Below are 27,983 nucleotides of genomic sequence, written 5' to 3'. Positions count from 1 at the left end.
ATAAGTATTTTTGAACTTGATTTAATTGCCCGCAGCATCACCCCCTCAGAGAGGCAGGGATCAGAGGCCCCTGAGACGGAACATTTATCAAAAGATGTCGGAAATTTGATTAGAATAGAACATAGATTTTTTCTCTGGAAACTCTTTTCTGCTTCCCTGGAAGTGGACATCTGTCAGTCTCTTCTGAGGCTTCCTTTTTCTAAGAGCTGTTTATTTTATAGTTTCTTCTGTTTTTCACTTATTAGGATGATCACAACTTCTGAGCTCTTCATGTGCCAAACCAGAAACTAGAAATGTAAACTCACCTTGTGCTAATATCTGCCTCAGAGCTACCTGACATGTGGAAAGTGGGGGCAGGGTAGAATGGAACCACCTCCCAGACCAGCGCTTCTCAAGCTGTGGGTGCTGTGGGACTGTCCCCCGAGTCCACCACAGGGGGAGAATTCTGCAAAACACAATAACATGAAGGATCAGAAAAATTTAGAAACAGATCTGTAAAATGCAACCTCATTCTTTATTAGTACTACATTCAATAGATGTAATATCTACCCTATAATATCTAAAAGTTTCTAAAAGCTTATTTTCAATTTCTGTAATCATCTCCTTGCTTTTTTCAAATCTGTGTCAATTGTGGGATAATAAGATTTTTAAATGTGAGTAGATACAGATGACCTCTCATCTAGTACTTATGTCATCCTGAGCTCAAAAATTCCAAAATATAGGGGGCTGGGGTTGTGGCTCAGTGGAAGAGCACTTGCCTAGCATGTGTGAGGCACTGGGTTCGATTCTCAGCATCACATAAAAATAAATAAATTACAGCAGAATAAAATAGACATTATTATTGCTGTGGGTGTATACATGACTTCATAACCAATATAATTCTGCAACCTGTACATTCAGAAAAATGAGAAATTATATCCCATCTGATTCAAATATGATATGTCAAGATCATTGTACTGTCATGAGTAACTAATTAAAACAAATAAAAAAAGAAATAAGACAAAGAATAAAAAAATAATAAATAAAAGTATTGCACCCATTTATAACTAAAAATATTTTTTAAAAAAAGAACTCCAGAATATATATAGCTGATTCTCACTATTTGTTGAAATGATGGTCTATAAAGTTGTCACCAATACAGAATTAGCAAACACTCAATTATTGCTTTTAGGGGAAATAGAGTTCTTCTATTTATTTATCTATTTATCTATCTATCTATCTATCTATTTATTTATTTATTTATTTAGTGCACCTCTGGTAATAACATTTGAATTTACTGATAAACAACCTTGCTTTATGTGTTTATTTTAAAAGACGTCTATTTAACATATGTTGTTGACTCGATAATATTGCGTCCATGGCCGATAGCACTGTATTTCATGCCTGAATGAAAACCCGACAGGTGTCTGCTCCCCAGAAGGCACGTCCCGGCATTAGCACATGAGGAACGCAGAACAGCACTTCAGCACTGCAGCTGGGGACCATTTTAAACAAAGGCATCACCAAGAAAAAGCACGAGCAAGCAAAAAACGAAGCACCGGTTAGGGCTGGAGGAAGAGAAGGGCTTCAGCAGGAGAGCCGGAGGCCAAGGCCAGTGCCTCTGATCTCAGCTGAGAGCACGGGCGCTGGGCAGCCCAAAGCTTCCACCTGTCCACACGTGGCCATGGACGACTGTGAGACTCTGCGTTCATCTGAGGATCAGTAAATATCAGTGAAAAAGAAAATTCACAAATGTGGACTCCACCAGGAATGAGAACTGACGTGTGTGTGTGTATGTGTGTGTGTGTGTGTGTGTGTGTGTGTGTGAGAGAGAGAGAGTGTGTGTGTGTGTGTGAGTGTGTGTGTGGTGTGCATGCATGTGTGCTACTCGATATCTCCCCTTGGAAGTCTGAGACTCTCAACCATGTCCAAAACAAAGTTCTAACTGTCCCCCACAAAATCTGTTCCTCTCATAGTTTTCTCCATCTCAGTAAATGACGACTTACTGTTGCAGAAACCGAAAACCTTCGAGTTTCTTTTCCTCTCACCTCAAACATCTCCACATCTGGGTCATTTTTCACACACCCTGGACGGCTGAATTGCAAAGGCCTCCCTTGTAGCCTACGCCCGATGAAGCAGACAGAATGCTTTTTAGGGAACATATTACATTTTAGGTTTCCAAAGCACTTTTTTGTTTGTTTTTATGTTTTAACATTTCTTAAATCAAGGTAAGAATCAACAACAAAAAGGAAGCCCCAGTGTCAGACATGAAATGGTAACTTTTGCATAACAGGTCTTAAAATCCAAGGCATCTTAGACGCAGGAAAAGACAGTAGGATGAATGTTGCAATTTCTCTACTCAAAAGCCCCAGTAGCTGCACCCTTGATCAGCGTATGGCTGAGGCCTCCACGTCCTGCCTGACGCCCCGCCCCTGCTTCTCCAAGCTGACCTGCTAACTGACCTGCTAACTCCCTCCTGCCCACTGGACTCCATCCACATGGTCTCTCTGGTCCTCAAACAAGACACTTTTGCTCCTGTTTCCAGGTCTTGGCCCTTGCTGTTCCCCCTTGCTCTCGTGTCCTCTAGCTGTTCCTCACTCCTTGTCTTTCCTCAGGTGCCACCTGGTAGTGACGGCTTCCCTCTGACACTCTTCTCTGCTTTATTTCTCAACCCAGGACTTCAAGCTCATGGACACAACATAGACATCTATTCCTCCAGTGGCTTGACTACATGCAGTTTCAGATCTGAGCAGTGATTTCCAGAGTGATTCAGAAAAGGTGGACATCCACGACTTAAAATTCTACTGTGGATGAAGCTTTTTATGAGCCGAGTGCCTCTCTCTCCCAGCTCCTCAAAGCCTATGATTTAGGAAACTGAGTAAATTTGTACAGAGAATACAGAACCACCCCTAGCCCCATAGACAGGCGCACTTGAGGGTGCATTCCAACAGTGTTGGACTTTACTACTGGGCATCGTTGTTGTCTGTATGACGAGATATAGTTACTAACTTGGTTCCTCATAGCTTCTCCTCTGTCCCCACACTAAATGAGATGTCTCCTTGTTCATGTTCCTCAACTTGATGCTGAGGGGCCCTCAACTCCTCAGCTACAAGCTTTCTTTCTGTTTCTCCGTTCAGTGGCCTTTAAAGTCATGTGTCCCTCAAGCCATCCTTCCTCTCCACTTTTATTAACAATGGCGCCCTCATTAACAAGGGTCCTCACTGTCTCCCCCACCTGCACTAAGCCCACCTTTACCCTGTCCCTATAAACATCTCCCAGACGATTTCTGTTGAAGTTGGAGTCATTACACATTTGAGCTTTGTCCTAAATTATTGCTTGGGCAACGCAATGACTACCAAACATTGTGACATTGATTTTGTTGTTGAATTATTCAAATAATTTATCTTTATTTAACTTGCCACCTACTTTAATGTCCTTGGCACACTGGTGGGCCTTACCTGTACTGGGCTTTCATTAAATGTTCATTGCTATAAGAATCCTAGCAACTGTTTGAAAGACAAGTTGATTTGGTTAGAATACTAAACGACATTCCATCACATCAAGTTTGTACAACCTGACTTTTTAACCGCTTACTTTGTCTAGTTTCTCCAAATTGTTAACTGGAGAAGAGGCTCACCCAAGGAAATTTTATGTTAAAGCTAGACTTTGTCAAAAACCAACCATGATAGCTACTCTGTGATGAAGTTCTCTCTCAGAGTCATACTGTGGCTATCACTTCTTTGCCACTTTGACATGAGGTAGGAAAACAGTATCAAAAGGATTAAAGGCTTTTTTTGGAGACTAGTGGTACAAACAATAGGTTTCAGAAACCAAAGGCCAAGTAGTTAAAGCAGATGACTCTAAACAGGAGATGTATGTTTATATTCAGTTTCGAATATATGCAAAAGAGAGTAGTTATACTTGGGAATTGTTATGAGTTAACTAAGTATAAGTCACGTCAAACTAATTGCATTGTGTGTGTGTGTGTGGTGCTGGGGATTGAACCCAGGGCCTTGTGCATGTGAGGCAAGCACTCTACCAACTGAGCTATATCCCCAGCCCTGCACTTTATTTTAACTGAACCTCTACACTGTAAAATAATGGAAATTGTATCAGTAAAATAAAAAAGTATGTCTTTTAATCTGGGCATTCTGGTACCCACCTATAATCCCAGCTACTCAGGAAGCTGAGGCAGAAGAATTGCAAGTGCCAGCCCAGCTTGGGCAACTGAGGAAGACGCTGGCTCAAATTAAGGTTTTAAAAGGGCTGGTGATGTAGCTCAGGGGTGGAGTGTTTGCCTAACTTTGAAAGGTCCTGGATTCAATCGCTGGTTCTGTGTTTAAAAAAAAAATCAAGCATTGTCATATTCCTTCATGATTTCTTTGTGCAGAAAGCAGAAATACATGCAGTATACTGAAGTTTTATCATATGCATAACTAATTTACTCAGACTCAACACTAGGCAAAAAATAAACAAACAGATTTAATAGTGACAGGTAGAAAGGAGCATGCACAACACTTCTTAATGGCCTTACTGTCTATCACATATTTGGCTACCTATTTCTGTTTGCAAGTTTATACACAAATTCACACACATGCACACACACACACACACACATACACACATATACACAGGAATACATACATAGGGATATAATATTCTTATTTTATTTTATTTAAAACTAGTCAAGAATATTTTAATTACATACAAAATACTACTACAGTTCATAAAAGGCTCCCGTGTCTGTCAGAGGACAATTCTCTCTGCAGCTGGCATTTCCGCATGCTCTAAGCCTCCTGAGCCAAGGCATTTGTTTCTTTGCAGTCAATTTAGCGATGGTCGTATAAGGAGACATTTCAGACTCAAAAAGCCTCACTTCTCTCCCTAAAATAGGTTTGTTCGTATCTAGAATAATAAAAACAATATCTCTGAAGAGGGTGATTGGCATATCCACCCAAAGTCCCTCATCAAGTTGGGAGGGTCCCCCGCTGGGTGCTGCCCAGGTATGATGGTCCACTGGGCGCAGCACTGCACCTTGGCCTATTCCACATCAGCCTCAATGAGATCAAAGAGGCAAAGAGGGCTGGGGCACACTTGAAGCTCATGCTGCCCACCGTGCCAGGGACACAGGCCATCCAGGTCTCGAGGGCTCACTGTCTCCTTGCCAACGGAATCTACGGAAATGTTGTGAGCAAGCCTGGCAGCTGCCTGCTGCCTGGGGGTGCCCGGCCGCTCGACAGTCTGTAGTCAGACCAGCTGTGGAGTCTTATTACCCCATCACAGCTACCCAGAACGCTGCTCTTCACTACTCTGCATTTGTCCTGCAATGTTTTAGCAAGAACATGAATTATTATTTTAAAAAAAGAAGAAGAATATTAGAGTTGGTGAGATAAGAAATGAAGACGAGAATCAACATCTGGATAACAAAATCAAAAGAACTTGGCAGATGAGAAGTGTGGTCCAAAATTATAGCAAGGTGAGTATACATAGAATTATAGATAAAGTTCTAAACTTTATTTTAAAACATAGTTTCCAGGAACAGAATAAAAGAAGTTTAAATTAGCAAGTCATATGAATAATAGAAAAATATGAATATCTAGGGGATCTTTATTTCCAAACATAAGAGAATACATTAATCAAGAATTTCCCTCCTGCCAGAAACAATTGGAATATTGGACAAAGCATAGAAAGTGACCATTTTCAGATATTAGACAAAGGACAGTGCATGACCACAACCTGAAAAAAAGAGAAAACATTTCCTGCTTAAGGTAATGATAAATGTGGGGGAGGAGAGGGAAAATAGAGCCCAGTGTCCCTTGGGGAGTTACGAAACTAAAATTTGGGAAGACAGAGACATCTGTAATCATGAGGACAATGCTTAAGAAGAGGTCATTACAGAGAGCTCTAGAAATCTGCATGAGGATCCTCTAGAGCCTTTAGTTGATAATCATTCCACAAATGTATGAGGAAAACCCAATGAGGATAGACCAGAGTAACTTTCAAGGGAAAAACTATAACCAGAACTAACAGTTTCCAAGATTATGTAAGCTCACTGTAGCAGGACTGGATAGATCTTGTTGAACATACAGCCTTCTCAGTGTAGATCCCAGAAGGTCCAACCTCACATTTTAAAAACTGGAGCTAAATTAGCTCTAGAACAATGACTGTTCCACATTTACCCTAAAAGAGATTTAAAAATAAATCTCAAAAGGATCAAGCTAATGCATGTGTAATTTAACTGCTACAACAAAATAGAAGCCCAATATTATTTAAAGGAGCACAACAAAATCCAGCACTTAACATAAAATATACAGAAGCCACTCAAAAATTATTATGTACACAGAAAGCAGGAAATGTGCTCCACAGTCAATAAAAACAGACCCAGAAATAACATAGATGATGGAATAGGCAGAAGTGAACATTAAAACTGTAGTTATAGTAATTATAAAGATGTTCCATATACTCAATGGTGTAAAAATTATATATAAATATTGTAAGATAAACATGGGAGATGCAGAAAGTTTCAAGTCAAGTCTATATTGATAAAAATAAAATCTCTAAATGAAAATACACTAGAAAGAGTTTGCAACCAATTAAACACTTCCTCGGCTCATACCCAAAGGACTTAAAATCAGCATTTACAGTGATACAGCCACATCAATGTTCATAGCAGATCAACTCACAATAGCTAAACTATGGAACCGACTTAGGTATCCTGCAGCAGATGAATGGATAAAGAAAATGTGATATCAAATAATAGAAACTATCCAAATGGCATCAAGTCAGAAAAAAGACTTTAAAAATGAATATTTTTGTGATCTGCAGGACAATATCAATTGTTTATATATGTGGGATTACAGTCCTAGAAAAAGGAGACAAAAAATATTGAGAGAATAGTCAAATATTTTTCTGAATTTGATGAAAACTGTAAACCAACAGTTTCAAGAAGCTCAACAAACCCTGAGCAGAAAAAAATGTTAACGAAAACATTTAAAAATCATACCAATAATATGAAACTGTTAAATCCCAGTGATAAAGAATACCTTAGAAGAAGGTAGAGGGGGATAAGTTATGTTAGACATTCAAAAAAGAAAACTTAAAAATGCCACCAAATATTCTATCAAATACTACATAAACCAGAAGATAGCCAGTAGTTTTAAAGTTCTAAGAGAAAAAAAATGTTACCTAGAAACATAAAATATTGATTAAAATATTGATGAAATTAAGTACCAGCAAACTTGTAATGTAAGAAATGTTAAGGGAAATATCACTCAGTGGAAATTTTATCTCCATGAAGAAATGAGGAGTCCTGAAAATGACATCTATGTGACAAATAGAAAATACATCTTTCTAACTCGAAATTTTACTCAAAAACTGCTTAAAGTAAAATAATAGCTTTGTATTATAAGTTTATAATGAATTGATGTAAAATGCACAATGTGTTTGGGCTGTTATGTCACCAGGACTTAAAATTACCTAGGTTGAAACTTACTCCAAAGAAGGGGAAAAATCAGGATGGGCTCTTAGGATTGTGCTAACTTAAAATCCGAGAGAACTTTCAGTTCTTACTTCACAGAGGTCAGGAGGCAGAGTTTGGAGTTTGAGAAGGTGAAGACATGTAGAAATTGAGAGGCAGAGCACCAGAGGGGAATGGGTGGCTTACAGAGAGAGCTCGGAGGTCAGGGGGACACTCACAAGTCTGCGGCTGGGTACAGATCTATGAATGAACAGGCAAGAAACCTCAAGGGTTGAAGAACCACCAGAAGGGAGTTTGGCAGAACAATTCCAGGGAGTCAGAAGCCCCTGAAGTCCTGTCACCCAGCGTGGAGCAACACCTAGGGTGTGAGGTAGAATCTCAGGAGGATTTCCCTGTGCTGCCAGAGTTGAACTATGTCTATGTTAAAGAGCACACCCTCCCGCCCTGGCAAAGCTTCAGAACAAGGTTCAAAAGCCTCCAGTTGCTTCTAAGCAACTTAACTATGCTACCTTACAGGAAAATCAAGAGCTATTAAATGATAAAACCTAGCAACCAATCATGTAAAATCCATAAGGTTCAACAATCAATAAAAAATTATGAGAAAAGTGAAAATGTATAATCCATAACTAGGAGAAAATACATCCACAGAGAATTCACAATGACACAGATGGATATAGGGAAACAGAGTAAAATATAAAATCATACCACCCAAATCTCAGCAATGTCGGCCTGTAGACATAGACTCAATCATTCCAAGTTTACCTAGAAAGGCAAGGGAATTAGAACAGCTAAAACAATTTTGGAAAAGAAGAACAAAGTACAAGAAAAATAAATCATTCTATTCCATTTTAAGATACCATATAGCTACAGTTATCAAGATTTGTGGTATTTATGAAGCTGTAGACACAAAGAAAAGGAAACACGAAAAGAGAACTCAGACATAGTCCATCCAAATATAACCCAGTGCATTTTGACAAATGAGCAAAAAGCAAGTCAACAAGGAAGGGTGGCACTGTCAACAGATGGTGCTGGAGCAGTTGACTATCCATCGCAAAAATAGTAGCAATCGAAACTTCAAATCTCACCTAGATATTAACTCAAAATGAATCTCAGGCTTAAATATAAAACACCAAACTATAAAAAATTTTAGAAGAAAACATAACCAAAAAAAAATCTTTGGGAGATAAATTTTTATTAAAAATAAATAAATACTTAGGCATGACATCAGAAGCTTGGTCCATGAAAGAGAAACAATCAATAAAACGGACTTCATCCAAATTAACTTTTGCTGTGAGGCAAACCTCGTGAAGATAATGAGATGACAAGGCACAGACTCGAAGAGGACCTTTGCAAGCCACGTTTCTGACTAAGGACCCACATCTACAATGTATCCTTGAAATTTTAAAAACTGAACAGGAAGGGGGGAAAAAGCACATTTTGGTTAGAAAATAGGAAGTGGAATTAGACATTTCACTGAGAGAACATGGAGATGGAAAATAAGAACATGAAAGATGTTCAGTTCCATTAATTAGGGAAATGCAAATCAAGTCTACACAAAGATAAGGCAAAGAATGTGTATACGTGTCCTCTGACCCTCCCATGTGCATGGTATAGGCACTCCGCAAAACAACGCGACAGTTTCTTGAAAATAACTGATAGTAATTACCATGTGATCCAGGAAAATGTGCATTTTCAGTAAAACCTGTATGAAACATCCAAAAATGCCCTGCAACAGGCTAAATAAAACATATAAAATGGCAAAAATAGTAAATTTCATGTTATGTATCTTCTACTATAACAAAAAAGAGAAATAGACACTATTTCAGACAAATTCTGAAAAAAAAATCAACAAAATTGTTGCAAGAAAGAAATATTAAAGAAAGTCCTTAAGGCAGATGGAAAATGTTAACAGTTGGATATTGGGTCTACACAAAGTCACGAAGAACACTCCCAAAAGTAAACATTTGGATAAACATAAAAGACTCTTGATCATTTTCAATCTCTGTAAAAGATATTTGACTGTTTAAAATAAAAATATTGGCAGTGTGTTTCATGGTTTAGAGCACATGCAGAAGTCAAATATCTGAAAATAGCTCAAAGGACAGGAGGGAAGAATGGGATGTATTCTGTTTTACATTTTGTGATGCAATATGTGAAGGGAAATACTGCGCCTGGAATGTTAAACCCTAACTTTGAAATAAAACTAAAGACAAATGCCAAAAAAAAAAAAAAAAACTTGAACAACAAAATGCAGATTATAAAACAATTGTTTGTTAAAAAAACTCAATCCAAAAGAAAGAGATGAAGGAACAAACAGTACATGGGGTGGGGAGGTGAAGGGGGGATAGACCAAAAAAAAGGCAAGATGGTAAATTTAAACTAGGACATGTCAATAATTACACGAAACATACCTCATTTCAGCTCAGGTCTTCCCAGAAACAGATGCCAAAGTGGGCCCTGGTGCCTCGGAGATGTAATGGGGGAAATGCTCGCTGTGTAGCACAGGGAGACAGCCAGAGGAGCCTGGGGGAGTCTCTTGACCACTGTGTAGCTCTAACATCTGTGGAAGCAGAGAAAGAAGAAAGGAGAGTTTAATAAGAACATCTTCCATCTCAGAAGGCCCCAGCCAGCCTATGGAAGCTACTGAGCAAAGGCTGCCTGTTAAAGGCAGGAATTTCCGGCCCTAGTAACCCCATCATGCTGGGAATGGCCAAGGAAGCCTGGTGTCATCTCAAGCACTGTGTTGTGACTGAAGTGGAGGCTTGCTTGAAGACGGACTGAGCAGTGAACCTCCATGACCACCCTGGTCCATCCTCACTCTGCACAGGTGCACACCTTCATCCACATCCCAGGGTGCCAGGGTGCCACTGACCTCTTCTCCTTAGGGCCACCTCAGGGAGAGAGACCACAGCCCCTGTTGTCACAGCTGGTCTGAGCCACAGTTGGTACTCGTCATCTCCCTCCTCCTCCATCCCTCTAAATTTCTTTCCCCTCAGCTAATGCCTGTGCAGGTCTTGGGACCGCTCCTGGTGGTGCAGACCAAACTTTCGTTGTTAAAGATGCGAGTCCATGTTCACAACAGCATCCCCTGGACTTGCTGCACATGTCCATTCACAGTGACGACTGGACAAAGGAGCACTAAGAGGGGACCACCAGGTACCACAAACACTCCTTCCTACTCCCTGTGTGAAAGCAGATCTGCCCCTCCTTGCTTCAGGGTCAGTCCCTCCTGCCAACTGATTGCTCTTCTCCCATGCTGCTCTGCATGTGCCCCAGCAGCATAGATAGGTCACATAATCAATGAAACCTGTGTCCTCTAGCAAGAGCATGCCTACTTTGGATGCCAACATCTGCAATATTGTAGATCCCATAGTTGCAGAGGTGAGAAGCACAGATTCTCCCAATAGGACATTATATTCCATTCCACTTCCTGTAAACTGCTAACAATAATAATAAAATAATAATAATAATAATAATAATAATAATAATAATAATAATAATTGAAATCTATTAATTTAAAGAGAGAGAGAGAAAGAATCAGGTTGTGTGGCTCTTCTGGTGGAAATTTTGGTCAATTTCCATGAGATTCGTAATCCCAGCCAAAGATTTCTATGAGGCCAACAAAGCCTTCTCCCCATCATCCGAAGCCAACTGCTACTCCTCTCCCGATCACCACTTTGCTCCAGGAGGGCTTCTGGCTTAGGACCTTTGCACTGGCTCTTTCCACTCCCTGACATGCCCTTCCTGTGGGCATCCCCATAGCTAATTCCCCCCATCTTCAGGTCATTGCTCTGAACAATACACAGACCCCCTGCTATGGTTTGGGTGTGAGGCTTCCCCAAAAGCTCATGTGTGACACAGTGCAAGAAGGTTCAGAGAAGAAATGATTGGGTTGTAAGAGTCTTAACCCAATCAGTGAAGTAATCCCCTAATAAGGACTAACTGAGTGGTCACTGAAGGTTGGTAAGATGTGGCTGGAGGAGGTGGGACATTGGAAGCATGGCTTGGGGTATATATTTGTATCTGGTAAGTGGAGTCTCTCTCCACTTTCTGATCATCATGTGAGCTGCTCCCCATCACCACATTCTTCCACCATGCTGTTCTGCCTCACCTTGATCCCCAAGGAATGGAGCCAGCCTTCTATGGACCAAGACCTCTGAAACTGTGAGCCCTCAAATAAACTCTTCCTCCTCTACAATTGTTCTGGTTCGGTCTTTTAGTCACAGCAGCAAAAAAGCTGACTAAAACAGCCCTCAAAAAGGAAAACAGCCCAATTATAAAGAAAATGGCAAATGATTTGAATAAGCTTTTCCTAAATTGGAATTCCATATGGCTTCTTAAAAAAAAAAAAAAAGATATGATCAACTAATTAGGTAGGCAATGAAATCCAAACTAAGACCACAATGAAAAACCATTATGTAGCCCTTGGGTTTGCAAAAATTACATTATTTCTGACAGCTACAAGTGTTGGTGAGAAATTAGAGAAATTGGAACTCTCCCAGAGTCAAAAATGGTGCAAATACTTTAAAAATGTTTTAGTATTATCCAGTAAAGTTGAAAGCATACAGGCCCTGTGGTTGGATCATTCTCCCCTAAATATATACTCTGTAGGAATGCTAGTATGCAGCCAGAAGAGAGCAGCAGCATTCAAAAATAGCCCCCAAATGGAAATGATCCAAAGGGCATCAGGGTAGAATCAATACAGATATTGTTAAGTATATATATATGATATTAAACTGCATGTCCATAAAAATACATAAACTATAAATACACCAACAACACAGATGTCACAAATACTCTATCAAGTGAAAGCAGCAATCACAAAAGTAAAAGTCTGTGTAATTCCCTTGTGTAAGTTTCAAAAACCAACACCATCCAACTGAACTCCCTAGGGGTCACACTATCAGAAAGATAAATTATGGCAACAGGTAGAGTTGATAAACACATTGCATCTGGTGGGGAGGATTCTGCCCTGGCTAGGGGGACTGGCAATGGCAAGTTTCTCCTTGGTCTGGGTGACTTATGGATGTTTGCTTTGCAATTGTGTTTTAAACTGTACATATGGTTTATACCCTCTTCTGTATGGTATAATATATTCCACAAGGAGAAAAACAAACCATTCCCAAAAAGGCAAATTAATGGTGGCTCTAAATCCATAGCCATTTTTATGAATGTAAGATGCAGTTACAGAATTAATAAAACACCTTGATTACTTTTTTCTTCACATTTCTTGAGGCTTTGGCTTACTTTAAGTACTAATTATCTACTGTTTGTGTTGCTGCCTATGCATTTTAATAGCTGTTCACTGATTTAGTCTGACCTTCTGCTTAGTAATTTTGAATAGTCAGCAGGAGGTATTAAATTGCATCAAGACATAATGCATTATGTAATTTTGTAAAAAAAAATATGATGCTAGGGCTTGCAAAGCAAGAAAATGTAAATGAGACCCTTTGGATATAAGACATGCCTTTAATTGGAACAGAAATGTCACACAATTGAAGTACAATGGTCTTGGGAGAGAAAAGATTAAGAACATCTTGCTTTCTTCCCACTTCTACGATTAGCTGAAAACCCTTTCATCATTTTTTCACTGTTGGATTTCAGTTCTGAGCAGGGCTAGTACACAATTTGGCATATTCAATTCAGAAAGAGCGCTGCCAAGGTTATTTCCCAACCACATAGGGTTCAATAACTTGAGAAATCAACTAAGGCTAAGTCAGGATTTGAAAGCAGGCTTCTCTAATTTCAGAATTTTTTTTCTGTCCCCCTACTATTCAGATAATCCCCCTGAAAAGGCCCTGGAAGCAGCTCTTCAATCTCCTTCTGAGGCCATATCCAAGTTTCAGAAATCTGATTTGTATGTAATTGCAGCCATAGAAGCCGTAATCTTCCAACCATAAGCCAATCAAAAGCACAAGGGGGTGGAGGGGAGCTGAGGCTGTAGCTCAGTGGCAGAGCCCTTGCTTAGCCTGTGTGAGGCACTGGTTTGATCCTCAGCAGCATGTGAAAAATAAGTTAATAAACAAAGATATTTTGTATCCCTCTACAACAAAAATTATTTTTTTTTAAAAAAAGCACGATAGGAAAAGTAGAAATGGTATCAACAATAACATTTGTTGAAATATTTCTAAGTATAAATAAAAAAAAAAAATCCCAGTGTAGTGTGCCACCAGAGAAAGCCCCCTGGGTTGTGGTTCAAGGCTTTGTAACTTGTGCAACCAACGACAAGTCATGGGACCTCTACACAGAACGTTCCAATAGGAAAGGTGTGATACTGCCTGTCGAGCGAATCTCACATCCAAGGAACCAAGGGAAATGGAGGATATGGAAATGGTTTGTAAATTTCAAATTATCCTGGAAACAAATACTTTACTCGGTTACAAAACTAGACGGAGAAGATGCTCGGTTTCTGCTCTTCAAAGCTCTCAGACGTTGTACTTCTCCGATGGCAACTCTTCCCAGTTACACACAGCAGCTCGTCTCGCCAGGTTTAACTGTGCCCATCCCTTAATTTCCATGGGTAAAATCTGCAGCTCCACAGAGACCCACTTTATAGAGTGTGACATGGCCAAATGAAGAAAAGGAACAATGGCCCCAAACACTAGACATCTTTGGGTTATTCTGTACGGCCTTCCCAGTGGGAGACAGATGATTGCTTATCTATTCTAAAGCTTAACATAAAGCATGCATTGAGATAAGAGTCCTGCTGACTGTCCACCCAGAACATAGGCTTTGAAGTTTGCTGTAATGATGTTGAGGGGCTGGCTGCAACCCAGCTCTCTCCAGGTCTTCCTGTAGAAGCCCCTTTTCAAGGCGGGCCCACCAGCATTAGCAGTTGCAGGCCACAGCAACGTAATAAAGCTCTTCCCTGAGCAGAGTAAACTGGACCATATGGGGTCTGAAACCATGACCTTGGCCTTGTTAACGAAGCTCTAACTAGGCGAGGTCATGGGCCCAGATGGTCACAAGATGCAGAACACTTTGCAGAAGTCACTGTGTACTCACCCAGATCAGAGATGACTTCTGAAAACCGAATCCTTTGATGACATGTGCCGTTTCACCCCTAGGTACTTAGTCTATGGTTCTACAGAAGCAAAAGGAAGGAGACAGATGGTCAAGCTGGAGGGAAGGAAAAAGGGAACAAACATAAAAGGGAGGGAAAAGTGCTTAAAGGTAAAGGTTAGGGTTCTGGCCAAAGCCCAGGAATGTGAAATACAATGGAAATATAAATCTCAAAGTCTGAGAAAGTTCAGCGCAGACCTGAGTTGTAGCAGTACAAAGCCTAGCAATCAAAATGAAATATCCCTCCTTCAATAGAACACATGATCATCAAAACAAAATACAGTACACAATTGGATTGGTAAATATTCATGAAAGTTCTCCAGCCGTGACGTATGTTTGAAGTACAAGAAAATAATACTAAACCTACAATCACTTGAGAATTCCAAAGTTGAGAGGGATCAGGGGCAAGGCCACCCGCTGGCTGCAGATATTTCCTGCAGCCGGGACAGAGCTCTTTCCAACCCTTGTTACTAAGGAAATTTCAGAGCCCGTCTATAAATAGCTCCCTGCCATTATCCCCAACAGAAATGAGGTTCTGTAACAAACACTGCAGCTCCGCATGCTGCTGAAGGAAATTCAATTCTAATCATTTCTATCTATTTGGGGGGAAAGTAAGAAAGAAAAGTAAACACCACCGGAAAGAAAATAGAAGAAAAAATGAGAGTCAGAGACACAGTTCAAGACTGCGGTGTTGTTTCCCGGGAGTGCTTCTCAAACTCCTGCAGCTATGGAACAACCCTCACCCCTTTGCAGAGATTCTTTAGCCCAAGACCTTCTCATAGAATAGATTTTGTCAGTGCTCTTATGTCGCTTCTCCCTGTGCTCACTCCTTCTCCCACACGTCTCCATTTCCTCCTCCTTTTCTTTTGAGCTTGTTCCTGCTGAATAATTGAGTAATTCGAGAACAGTTGTTTAGTTTCAATGAATGTAACTTGGGCACGAGGAAGAAAGTAACTGTGACTCAGCTTCCTGGACCCCATTCCAGCAGGCAGTGTTAGCAGGACCCCTGCACAGAGAACCTTCAGACAGAATCTCAGGAAAATGTGTGGAGAAGGAGAAGCTAACTTCGGTATGATCCCTATGACCTTGCTTCCTTTGGAGTCCTTTGAAACTCTTCCACACATAGGTTCTAGGTGTAGGTGTCTCCAAAGCTGCAGGCCCAGCTCGCTGGGTGTCTTGTGCTCTGCTCCTCTCTTCCTCCTTGAAAGATTAGTTTTGCTGTGCCTCCAAATTAACCTGTGAATTCAAGTCAAGAAAGGCCCACTGGGATGGGTAAACAGATCCTAAAACTCATCCAGAGGAGTGACTCTGCAAGAACAGCTCACGGAAATTTTCAAGGAAGAATAATAGGAGGCAGCCTGCCCTGCAAAATATCAGATCATAAAGCAGAACTACAGTATTTAAATTAGTACACTGGCCTAGACAAGCAAATCAATGAGACCGACTAAAAAGTTCATGTACAGAACTCTGTGTCCATATTACCTATATGTATACAAATGTAAAATGTGACAAGCTAATATTTTAAAGCAATGGAAAAAGTTATTGGACAATTGACTATCTAACTATCAAAGTCAGAGTTCAATTCCCTACCATACAGTGTATATAAAAATTAAAAATATAAAAAATTAAAATCTGAAAATTACAATAACAAAACATGGAAGATTGATTTTATAAATATCAGGTGAGGCAGAAGACAAGAGGGTGAAGCAAGTCATATACCCCAAAACTTCCAAAATGTATCATGACTGTGCTTGACTGTACAAACTTTAAAATCCTCCACACAGTGAAAACATAGTAAATCAAGAATAAATAATAACCTGGGAGAAAATAACGCAGGAACTCAAACAAAGTGGTAGCGTCTGTCATATAAATCATAAAAATTAATACAAAAATAGTGAACACAACAATACAAAAAAACATTTTTTTAAAAGCCAATATCAGGGCTGGAGTTGTGGCTCAGGGGTAGAGCACTTGCTTTGCATGTGTGAGGCACTGGGTTCGATCCTCAGCAGTACATAAAAATAAATAAACAAAATAAAGGTATTGTGTCCATCTACAACTAAAAAATATATTTTAAAAAACTAATATCAATTAGTGTACACCCATATGTTTTTTACTGAGGAACCTCACAAGAAACCTAGGAATGGGTGTTACTTTATACAAAATTTATTCCCACTGGCTTAATTAAGGGTTCCCTTTTCCCTCCTCAGTAGATTCTCTTTAATATTCAGACACTTTCGCTCATTTACAGTTCCTCTATCTTTGAAAGGTTGCTCAAGGTCATCTTGATTATCCAACCATGGTCATAACAACATTTGTTGAAAAGCACTCCTCCCACAAAAAAAAAAAAGTGAACAGAAAAAAAATGAGTGTTACCAGAGTGTGGTTTCTTTGAGATTTAAAACAAAACAGAGATAGAGACAAAGACCAAACACTTCTCACAACATAGAGAGAGCTGTGAACACTACTCTAACATCTGGGCTTTAATGGAGACACCCAGAAGAGCATGCCTCAGAAGTACCACCCTTCTGCTAAAGCAAGTGTAGATTTGCCTTAGCAAAATCAAGACCAAGCACTGCTGTATCCACTGGAAAGTCCAAGTTCAGAGGAGAGCACTGTGGAACAGATCGATCCTCATAAAGTGTAAAACCAAACTTATATGAGTTTGAAGTAATGAGACAGTAAGAATTAGTAAGATTCAGAGGAAAATGGCAACACCCAGATGCTATATGATGTGATATAAATAATATTCCGATTTTTTAAAATAGTAGATATGTGAAAAATAATTCAAAAATAAATTTTAAAAAGCAGGAAGATCTGATCTGACAAGAAAAATGCTGTCAATAGTCTAACCACATGATAGCCTAGATGTTGGATTTGGCAGGAAAAGATTTTAAAGCAGCTATTTAATATGTGTTCAAAAAATTAAAGAAAGACATTTTTCAAGTGTTAATGAAAAAATAAGTTCTCAATGGGAGAAAACAAGGTATCTCACAAGAGAAATTCCAAAATATTTAAATCTTAGAATTTTAAAGTACAACAGAATTGAGGAGTTCACTGGGAGAATTTAATAATAAATTTGCAACGGCCGGAGAACCAGTGTCCTTTGAGATAGATAAGTAGAAACTACTGAGGCTGAAAAATAAAAGAAGAAACACTGAAGAAAAATATGAGCCTCAGAGACCTCTAGGATAATCTCAAACCAACATACCTCAAACAGGGGTCCAAGAAGGAAATAAGAGCAGTGCTGAATGAGATATAGGAATAACTACTATCTTAAAATTTCCCAGATTTGTGAGAAATATGGGCTTCTACCTCCAGCAAGTTCTGGAACCCCAACCAGGATAAGCATGGGGAAAAACCTTACATGTGGACACAGTGTATCACAAACTTGTAAAATCAAAAAAAAAAAAAAAAAGAGGGGGGTTGCAGGGGGAATCTTAATAACAAATGGGGTGGGAAAGGGAAAATACATTATAGGTAAGGAAAAGAATATTGTTGAATGTTCACACCAAACACTGAAAACCATGACACATTGGAACAGCATCTTTAAAGTAATAAACACAAAAAATAATCTAGATGGGGTAAAAAAAAAAATTAAAAACAGTGTTTAATATGAAAAGAAATAAAAATTAGCAGAAATCTTATAAAAAGATGCTCAAATCTAAAAGTAATCAAAAATGTCAATGTAGACTACAATGGCAAAAAGTAGGAAGCCTGAACCTTCTAATGAGTAGATAGGACAGACAGAGAGGGCAGGAGTGAGAGCAATGAGCCCCATGAAGGTTTCCCTAAATGTAAAGGACACTCCATGAGATTAACCTGGAGAACTACTCCAAACGCTCCAGCCGACTCTTGTTCCACAGTGGCAGGAAAAGGGAGGTGGGATGCACCTGAGCGAAGGCTCCAGACTCAAGGGCTAAAAGGGCACGGCCAATTAGAAGGTCGTGAGCCGAACCAATAATCTTGGCACTTTTCTAATATCTGATTAGCATAGGTATTGACCAATTGCCTTGGCATTTTTCCGATACCTGATTAACATAGTTAGAGATCAATATCCCTACCCAGGAGCTACACAAGACCCTAGACTAATACATTTAAGTGATAACCTGCTATCAGGTTACCTCTCACCAATAAGAACTCTTATTTTATTTATTTTTTATTTATTTTTATTCTCACTTGAATAAATCCTACTTTTTCACGCTCATTCTGGTGTCTGTGGCTTTCATTCTTCAAATTCAAAGGCCAGGAGCCTGGAAAGAAGTCCCTGGCAGGCAGCTAGAGTCTGCTACAACACTACGAGGCACAGCCTGCTGCAGAGAGCTACAACACAGATAGATTCCACTTGCCACCGCCAAAAAATAATCCTTCCTACTGAGATCAGCTGGTAACACCAGTGGACACCTCTTCCTGTGAAGAGCTGCCTTGGCTGCAGAAAGCTGGGACCCCACCAGCAATCACAGCAGCAGAGTCAGAGAACCTGGTTTTGTCTCTAACTCCAGTTTCACTAAGTTGTTGCAAGACGACTGCAAATATATTAATCAACCTTTTAGGGAAGGCCATTTATCATATATAAAATTGAATGTGTGGGAATGCTATCTCCCAGAAATTCCACTCCTATCTATAAACCCAATCTTGCTCATTAGCAATAAGAGACACAATCAAAACTTTCATTATAACACTGTTTGTAATAGTGAAAGTGGGAAGCCACACACATTCCTATCAAGAGAGGGGAAAATGAGTAAATAGTATAATATTCATATAGTGGAATATTATAAAGCATAGAAAATATATGAACTATAGGTACAGTCATCAATACTGTTGAATCTCAGGAATGCACTATGAAATGATTAAAATAAGTCCATGGAAGATTCTATACCTTAATGTTTATAAAATTAAGATTTAATAGCATATAAACAAAAGTTTGTAAAGCTACATATATGGGTCAACATGAATCAAAACTGAGCAGTGTAGGATTTACAGAAATATATGTACCTAATAAAATTAATATTTAATAAGCAAAAAAGTTGTATATGGCCATCATTAGTCAAGAAATTCAGAAAATAAGATATTAAAAAATAATTTGTACAAAGTAGTCCTTAATGATTTAACAGTTTTTTTCTTATTCCCATTTAGGACATGTAGCCTTGCAAGCATGATGCTAACAGATTGCTGTTTGGCAGAATCTTCAGGGGTTCACTATTAATGCATTAGAATGATGCTTTATCAAACATATTATTATAAGTAAATACTCCTGAAGCCTGTAAAAATTGCTCTTCCTAGAGGAGCCACTTAAGCAAAGTGGCAGACTGGGAGGTCCCCCGCCACCCCCCGCATTATACCTGTCAGAAGCAATAGTTCTGTGGCCATTAGCAGAAAAATGTGTCTTTGTGGCGCCTCAGGAGCCAGGAATGTGGTTGTGAAACCCTGTGGAACCCAAGACCTAGGAGAGCCATTTTGAAAAAGCAGCCGTGCTCCCACCTGCCAGCTTCTCTGCCCACGGTCCCAGCCCCACACCTAGAAATGGCCCATCCCACTGGGCACTGGCTACAGTCCTGCTTGACCCTTGACCTGCTAATAAGACCAATAATCCAGGGACCTGGGGTGGGTCACACACACATTGTTCCTCAGTTAATAGACATGACAACCTTGACTCCTTCTGTGGACCCTAAAACAGTCCTAATATTGATTTCAGACCCTCTCAGCTGTGGTCTGAGACCAGTTCTGCCCACACATACCAGTGCAGCAGTCTGAATCCCCAGGGTGGGTTTATGGACCTTAGTCCTGCAGCAGACCCTGAAATGGCCCTGAAACTCAGCTCTCCCTTTTCGGCTGCATTCTGAAAGCACTCCTGCCCACACAGGAACCCAGAGGGAGACATACCTGTAAGCACCACCCCAGGCAGGTCTACTGACCTCCTTCTCACTGTGGACCTTGAAATAGACCAGTACTCCAGGCCCTCTCAGCTGTCCTGCCTTCCCAGAGACCGCCAGGGAGACACAACAGGTAACTACCATGCCAGCAAAGAAAACTAATGATCCCCAAAAAAAGATGTGTGATGCCTCACACATGCCAGGCAAGTATGCTACCACTGACCCATGACCCTAGCCCCATTGCTATTTCAATAAAGAAACTTCTATTGAAAGTTTTACTTAGTTTTTATTTAAATTTCTAGAAAATAGATAAAAATTGATCCTATAATTCAAAACATCCAAAACTTGTTTTAAAATTCCCCAATTTGATATTACTTTATTATGGATTAATGGACCTCTTAATTCTGGATCAGAANTTTTTTTTTTTTTTTTTTTTTTTTCAAATTTCTGTGTCATCAGTACGTCTTCTTTGGTAAGATATCTGTGAAAGCCTATTGTCTGGTTTTCAATTGCATTGTTTGTTTTCTTGTTGAATTTTAAGAGTTCTTTGTATATTTTGGACACTGATCCTTTATCAAATATATGCTCTGCAAATATTTTCTGCCTGTTTGTGGCTTGTTTCATTCTCTGAACATTGCCTTTCACAAAGCAGAAGATTTTAATTTCTTCTGTGCATCATTCTTTTAGTTTTATTGCCCCTAAAAAGTCATCACCAAACCCAAATTTATATAATTTTTTTACTGTTTTATCTACTAAGAATTTTATATTTTGTGTTTCACAAGTAGGTCAATGATCCATTAAAAGGTGATTTTTTTCAACAGTGTAAGGTCAGTCTGTTTTTAGAAGTTTTTTTTTTTGTTTGATTGTTTTTGGTTTATTTTGCATATGAATTTCTGGTTTCCAGCATCTTTTAGTACTCTTTAAATGCAACTCATAGCAGAGTGGTAATGCACATGTGTTATCCCAGCTACTAGGGAAACTGAGACGGGAGGATAGAAAGTTCAGACAAGCCTGGGCAACTTAGGGAGGTCTATTTCAAAAGGAAAAAATAAAAGGGCTAGGGATGTTGCTCAGCGGTAAAGCACTTGTCTAGCATGGTGCTAGGCCCTGGGCTCAACCTCACCAATTTTGATACGTTGTATTTTCTTTGTTATTTAGAACAATATATTACCTAAAGTGGATTACTTCCAAATACCTGGAATTTTCCAGATATATTATTATTCCTGAGTCCTGAGTTCTGTCAGAGTGAGAGAACATACTCAGTAGGCTACCGATTGTTTGAACTGATTGAAATGTGATTTTCAGACTAGCCTATGTTTCATTATTGTGAATGCTTCATGAAAACTTTTTTTTAAAATCTTATTTTCCATTGTTGAGTGTAATATTCCATAGGTGTCCATGAGGTCAAGTGTGCAATGTTGTTCCAGTGTTCTACAGACTTACGGATTTCCTGTCTGCTAGTTATACCAACTATTTGGAGAGATGCGGTGAAATCTCCAGCTATAGCCAGAGTCCACCTGTTTCGCTTTCAGTAGTGCTGAATTTGGTCATCTCGTTAAAGCCATTATCAGTGATGCACACATCTAGGATCTTTGTCTTACTGATGGATGAGCCCTTTTATCCAATAAACTGCCTGGCTCTGAAGTTTACCTCGGCTCAGTGTTCACCCCGGCTTCGCTGGCACAACAGCTTGCATGAAATATCTTTTCCTATGCTTTTATGTTTAACTTGTTTGTATCATTATAAATGTTTTTCTTCTAGGCAACCTATTTTGTGATTTTTCTTTATTTATTATTGCTGCATAATAACTATACAGAATCGTGGGCTTCCGTGTGCCATTTTCATACATGCTCACAGCACAATTTGACCAACTTTACTCCCAGTATTTCCCCTTCTCTTCCCTTCTCTCTCTCCTGATCCTCTTCCTGTTCTCTTCCAGTAGTCTCCCTTCTACTTTTATGAATTTCCCCACCTTTTTTTTTCTTTTTCTTTTTTCCCCCTCTAGCTTCAATATGTGAGAAAAACACGTGTAACACTTGTCTTCCTGAGTCTAGTTTTATTCCACTTAACATTATACTCTCCAATTCCATCCATTTTTGTGCAAATGACATATAACCTTCTTCTTTATGGCTGAATAAAACTCCACTGTGTATACATACCTTATCTTCTTTGTCAGTTTATTCACTGAGGGTCAACTAGTCTGATTCCATATCTGGCCATTGTGAGTTTTGCTGCCTAATAAACATGGGTATGCATGTATCTCTAATGTGTCTTAAATTCTTTGACTAAATACTCAGAAGTGGTATAGGTAGTTTCTTTTTCTACTTGATCTAGTAAACTCTGCCTTTAAATTTGAGTGTTTTAACCATTTATATTTAATGTAGTTATCAAGATGGTTGAGTATAAATCCACAGGGTTGTTATTTATTTTCTACTATATTTTAATTTGCCACTTAAATTTTTTACAGTGAAAAAACACTAAAAATATGCTTATATCTGTTTACCTGTTCAATATTCATTTTCAATGGCCTTCATTCCTTTGTGTAGATACTGGTTTTTGCTGACTTTATATTTTATCATCCTGAAGCAATTCTTTTTTTTTTAATTTTTTATTGTTGGTTGTTCAAAACATTACATAGTTCTTGATATATCATATTTCACACTTTGATTCAAGTGGGTTATGAACTCCCATTTTTACCCCGTATACAGATTGAAGGATCACATCAGTTACACATCCATTGATTTACATATTGCCATACTAGTGTCTGTTGTGTTCTGCTGCCTTTNGGGGAGAGGTGGGGAGTGGGGATGGTGGAGGATGGGAAAGGCAGCGGAGCACAACAGACACTAGTATGGCAATATGTAAATCAATGGATGTGTAACTGATGTGATTCTGCAATCTGTGTATGGGGTGAAGGTGGGAGTTCATAACCCACTTGAATCAAAGTGTGGAATATGATATGTCAAGAAATTTGTAATGTTTTGAACAACCAACAATAAAAAATTAAAAAAAAAAAAAAGAAAAGGCCAGGACCGGATGGATACACAGCTGATTTCTACAAGACCTTTAAAGAAGAACTAATACCAATACTCTTCAATTCATTTTAGGAAAGAGAAAATGAGGGAGCACTTCCAAACTCATTCTATGAGGCCAATATCACCCTGATTCCAAAACCAGACAAAGACACTTCAAAGAAAGAAAATTTCAGACCAATTCTCTAATAAACATAGATGCAAAAATTCTCAATAAATTTCTAGCAAATCGAATACAAAAACATATACAAAGATCGTGCACCATGATCAAATGGGATTCATCCCAGGGATGCAAGGTTGGTTCAACATACGGAAATCAATAAATGCAATTCATCACATCAGTGGACTCAGAGATAAGAATCCTGTGATCATCACGATATATGCAGAAAAAGTATTTGACAAAATACAGCACCCCTTAAGGTTCAAAACACCAAAAAAACTGGGGATAATAGGAACAGATCTCCAGATCTTAAAGGCTATCTATGCAAAGCCCCAGGCCAACGCCATTCTAAAAGGAGAAAAAATGAAGGCATTCCCTCTAAAATCTGGAACAAGACAGGGATGCCCTCTTTCACCACTTCTATTCAGCATAGTTCTTGAAATACTGGCCAGAGCAATTAGACGAAAAAAATTAAGGGGATATGTATAGGAAAAGAAGAACTTAAATTAGCACTATTTGCTGACAACATGATTCTATACCTAGAAGACCCAAAAAGCTCCACCAGAAAACTTCTAGAACTAGTAAATGAATTCAGCAAAGTAGCAGGATATAAAATCAACACCCATAAATCAATAGCATTTCTCTATATCCATGACAAATCCTCTGAGAAGGAAATGAGGAAAACTACCCCATTCACAAAATCCTCAAAAAAAAAACAATAAAAAATAAGATACTTGGGAATCAACTTAATGAAAGAGGTGAAAGATCTATACAATGAAAACTACAGAACCCTAAAGAAAGAAAGAAGACCTTAGTAGATGGAAGGATCTACCTTGTTCTTGGATAGGCAGAATTAATATTATCAAAGTGACCATACTTCCAAAAGCACTATACAGATTTAATGTAATTCCCATCAAAATCCCAATGGAATTCCTCATAGAAATAGAAAAAGCAATCATGAAGTTCATCTGAAAAAATAAGAGACCCAGAATAGCTAAAGCAATCCTAAGAAGGAAGAGTGAAGCAGGTGGTATCACTATACCAGACCTTCAACTATACTACAGAACAACAGTAACAAAAACAGCCTAGGATTGGCACCAAAACAGGCAGGTTGACCAATAGAAAAGAAGACACAGAGACTAACCCACAAAATTACAATTTTCTTATATTAGACAAAGGCTCCAAAAACATGCATTGGAGAAAAGATAGCCTCTTCAACATATGGTGCTGGGAAAACTGGAAATCCCTATGCAACAAAATGAAATTAAACCCCTATCTCTCACCATGCACAAAGCTTAACTCAAAATGGATCAAGGATCTAGGGATTAAACCAGAGATTCTGCATCTAATAGAAGAAAAAGTAGGCCCTAATCTCCATCATGTGGGATTAGCCCCAACTTCCTTAATAAGACTCTTGTAGCTCAAGAATTAAAACCAAGAATCAATAAATGAGATGGAATCCAACTAAAAAGTTTCCTTTCAACAAAAGAAACAATCTGTGAGGTGAACAGAGAGCCTACATCCTGGGAGAAAACTTTTACCCCCCACACATCAGATAGAGCACTAATCTCTAAGTTATACAAAGAACTCAAAAAGCTAAACACCAAAAACCAAATAACCCAATCAACAAATGGGCCAAGGACCTGAACAGACACTTCTCAGAAGAGGATATACACTCAATCAACAAATATATGAAAAAAAATGCTCATCATCTCTAGCAATCAGAGAAATGCAAGTCAAAACCACTCTAATATATCATCTCACTCCAATCAGAATGGCAGCTCTTATGGAGACAGACAACAATAAGTGTGGGCAGGGATGTGGGGAAAAAGGTACACTCATACATTGCTGGTGAGTGTACCCTGGTGTGGCCAATTTGGAAAGCAGTATGGAGATTCCTTGGAAAACTGGATATGGAACCACCGTTTGACTCAGCTATTCCTCTCCTTGGGCTGTACCCAAAGGACTTAAAAACAGCATACTATAGGGATACAGCCACATCCATGTTTATAGTAGCACAATTCTCAATAGCTAAACTGTGGAGCCAACCTAGATGCCCTTCAGTGGATGAATGGATAAAAAAACAATGTGGCATATATACACAATGGAATTTGACTCAGCATTAAAAAAGAATAAAACCATGGCATTTGCAGGTAAATGGATGGCGTTGGAGAAGATAATGCTAAGTGAAATTAGCCAATCCACAAAAAACAAATTCCCAATTGTTTTCTCTGATATAAGGAGGTTGACTCAACGTGGGAGGAGAGCATGGGAGGAATAGATGAATTCTAGATAGGGCAGAGGGGCGGGAGGGAAAGGGAGGGGGCAGGGAATTAGCAAGGATGGTGGAATGTGATGGACATCATTATACAAAGTACATGTATGAAGACATGAACTGGTTGTCAACGTACTTTATATACAGAGATATAAAAATTGTGTTATATATGTGTATTAAGAATTATAATGCAAAAATAAAAAAAGAGTAGTGTTACCTTATGGTAGGTAGAGGGAAGTGAAAGGAGGGGAAGGCAGGGGATGCGGGATCAGAAAGATAGTAGAATGAAACAGACATTATTACTTTATGTATGTATGTGACTGTATGACTAATGTGATTCTACAATTCGTATAATCAGAAAAATCAGAAATTATATCCCATCTATGTGTGATATATCAAAGTATATGAGTGCATTCTATTGTCATGTATGACTAATTAAAACAAACAAAAAATTAAAAGAAAAACTATAAACCTCTGGATGCAGTCTGTCTTGTCTATACTCATCCATGTGTCTACACATGTATCCATATTGAGCTTATGGGACCCAAATGTTTCTGTCTGCTCACACAGATACTTTTTCTTCCCCAAGAGTTGCTATTTGGGAGAAGGACAGAAACATTTTTTTTTTCTTTCCATAGTTCTATGGACACCTTGTACATTATTCCCAGATTGTGGATCTGTTATATATGTTTTCCTCATTTTTTCGGATCACTCTTCCTAATTCATTATTTATTGAACACATTTCAGATTAGGCACTGTGCTGGGCCTTGGAGATAAAAACAAAAAATAACAAAAGTTCCACAGCATGCCATACACATGCCAATGAATCATGCCAATATGTATCCTAGAAAAATAAATGTATTATATATATATGTGTGTGTGTGTGTGTGTGTGAATATTTTATATATATATTTATACATCATAGAAGCATATGAAAATCCGGATCTCACTGTAACCATTCTGAATATTTGGGGGCAGACAAAAAGAAATGTCAGTAGTTGGCTACTGAGAAGATGAAGACCTGGAAACTGAAGCCTAAGCAGGGAGGTAGCCCTCGGGTCAGCTACAGCTCCCAGACCCTGTCACCCTGCGACTGGAGAAATAGGGACAGAAAGTCACTATAATGGTATTGATGATGTACTATTTCCACATATTAATACTTAGATCCAGTGACTATTTCCATCATTGGGAAAAAGGCTTTTGCAGATATAATTACGTTGTACTTAAATCAAGGATCCTGAGGTCATCCCGGATTATTCAGGTGTATGCTATATACAGTGGCGATTGTCCTCATAACAGACAAACAAAATTCACAGAGGAGAAGTCCTTGAAATGGAGGCTGAGATGGGAACGTTGCTGCCTCAGCTCAGGAAGGCCCAGAATCCCGAGGAGCTGGAAAAGGCAGGGAAGGATTGTCCTCTAGAGCTGGTGGAGGGAATGTGGCCCCGCTGAGACCTCAATTTCAGACTTCTGCCACCTGAACTGGGTGAGAATAGATTTCTGTCATTTTAATCCCCAAGTTGTGGCCATTTGGTACAGCAGCCCTAGGAATTAATGTCCTGGTATTACCTGAGCTGGAACCTGAGCACAGGTGTCCAGGGGGAGACAGAGTCATGGCTAGGAAAGTCATCCAGTGCAGAGAGGGAGGGGACACCATGGCTCTTGACTGCTATCCCTAAGTCTCTTATTGACTGACATCACAGATCTGCTGCCTTAGGAACCTGGGGCACGGGGTGTGCAGAGGCCAGTCCCTGCCATACAGAGCAGAACCACAAAGGATAAGGAATATGTCGGAGGGCCACAGGCTCAGGATGGGCACACTGGGCGCATGCTGGATAAACACAACATAGACCACTAGGATGTTTTCATAGAGAAGACAACAGTTATGCTTGATCTAGATGAATGAGCAGAATCCACCAGGGAGTAGAAGAAAGGGCTTGAGTGGGAGGGAAAACCATGAGCAAAGTCAAGTTCAGAGCCCTGTGCAACCGTTCTTCCCTAGCATTGGTGCTTCTGTTCTCCTTATGGAAAACAAATATGAACAGGGAACAATTGCTAGGGGCAGACACCCAATCTCCTTCAGGGTAGTTGGCCTAATAATTGATCCAGGGTCTAAGGAATTTGC

The 27,983-nt window shown here is 39.2% G+C and overlaps 1 long non-coding RNA gene across 1 annotated transcript; it reads right to left on the bottom strand.

Moving 5' to 3' along the window:
- Positions 1 to 230: 230 nt before the first annotated feature.
- LOC125616389 lies at positions 231 to 14,731 on the bottom strand. Its single transcript, XR_007347022.1, has 3 exons — positions 14,462 to 14,731; positions 9,868 to 10,016; positions 231 to 445 (listed from the first exon to the last, which is right to left on the bottom strand). It is a non-coding gene; the product is annotated as an uncharacterized LOC125616389 (long non-coding RNA).
- Positions 14,732 to 27,983: the final 13,252 nt, after the last annotated feature.

This window comes from Marmota marmota, unplaced genomic scaffold (genome assembly GCF_001458135.2).
Source record: "Marmota marmota marmota unplaced genomic scaffold, marMar, whole genome shotgun sequence".
NCBI classification, from domain to species: domain Eukaryota; kingdom Metazoa; phylum Chordata; class Mammalia; order Rodentia; family Sciuridae; genus Marmota; species Marmota marmota.
This window is presented reverse-complemented; position numbering and strand designations above follow the sequence as displayed.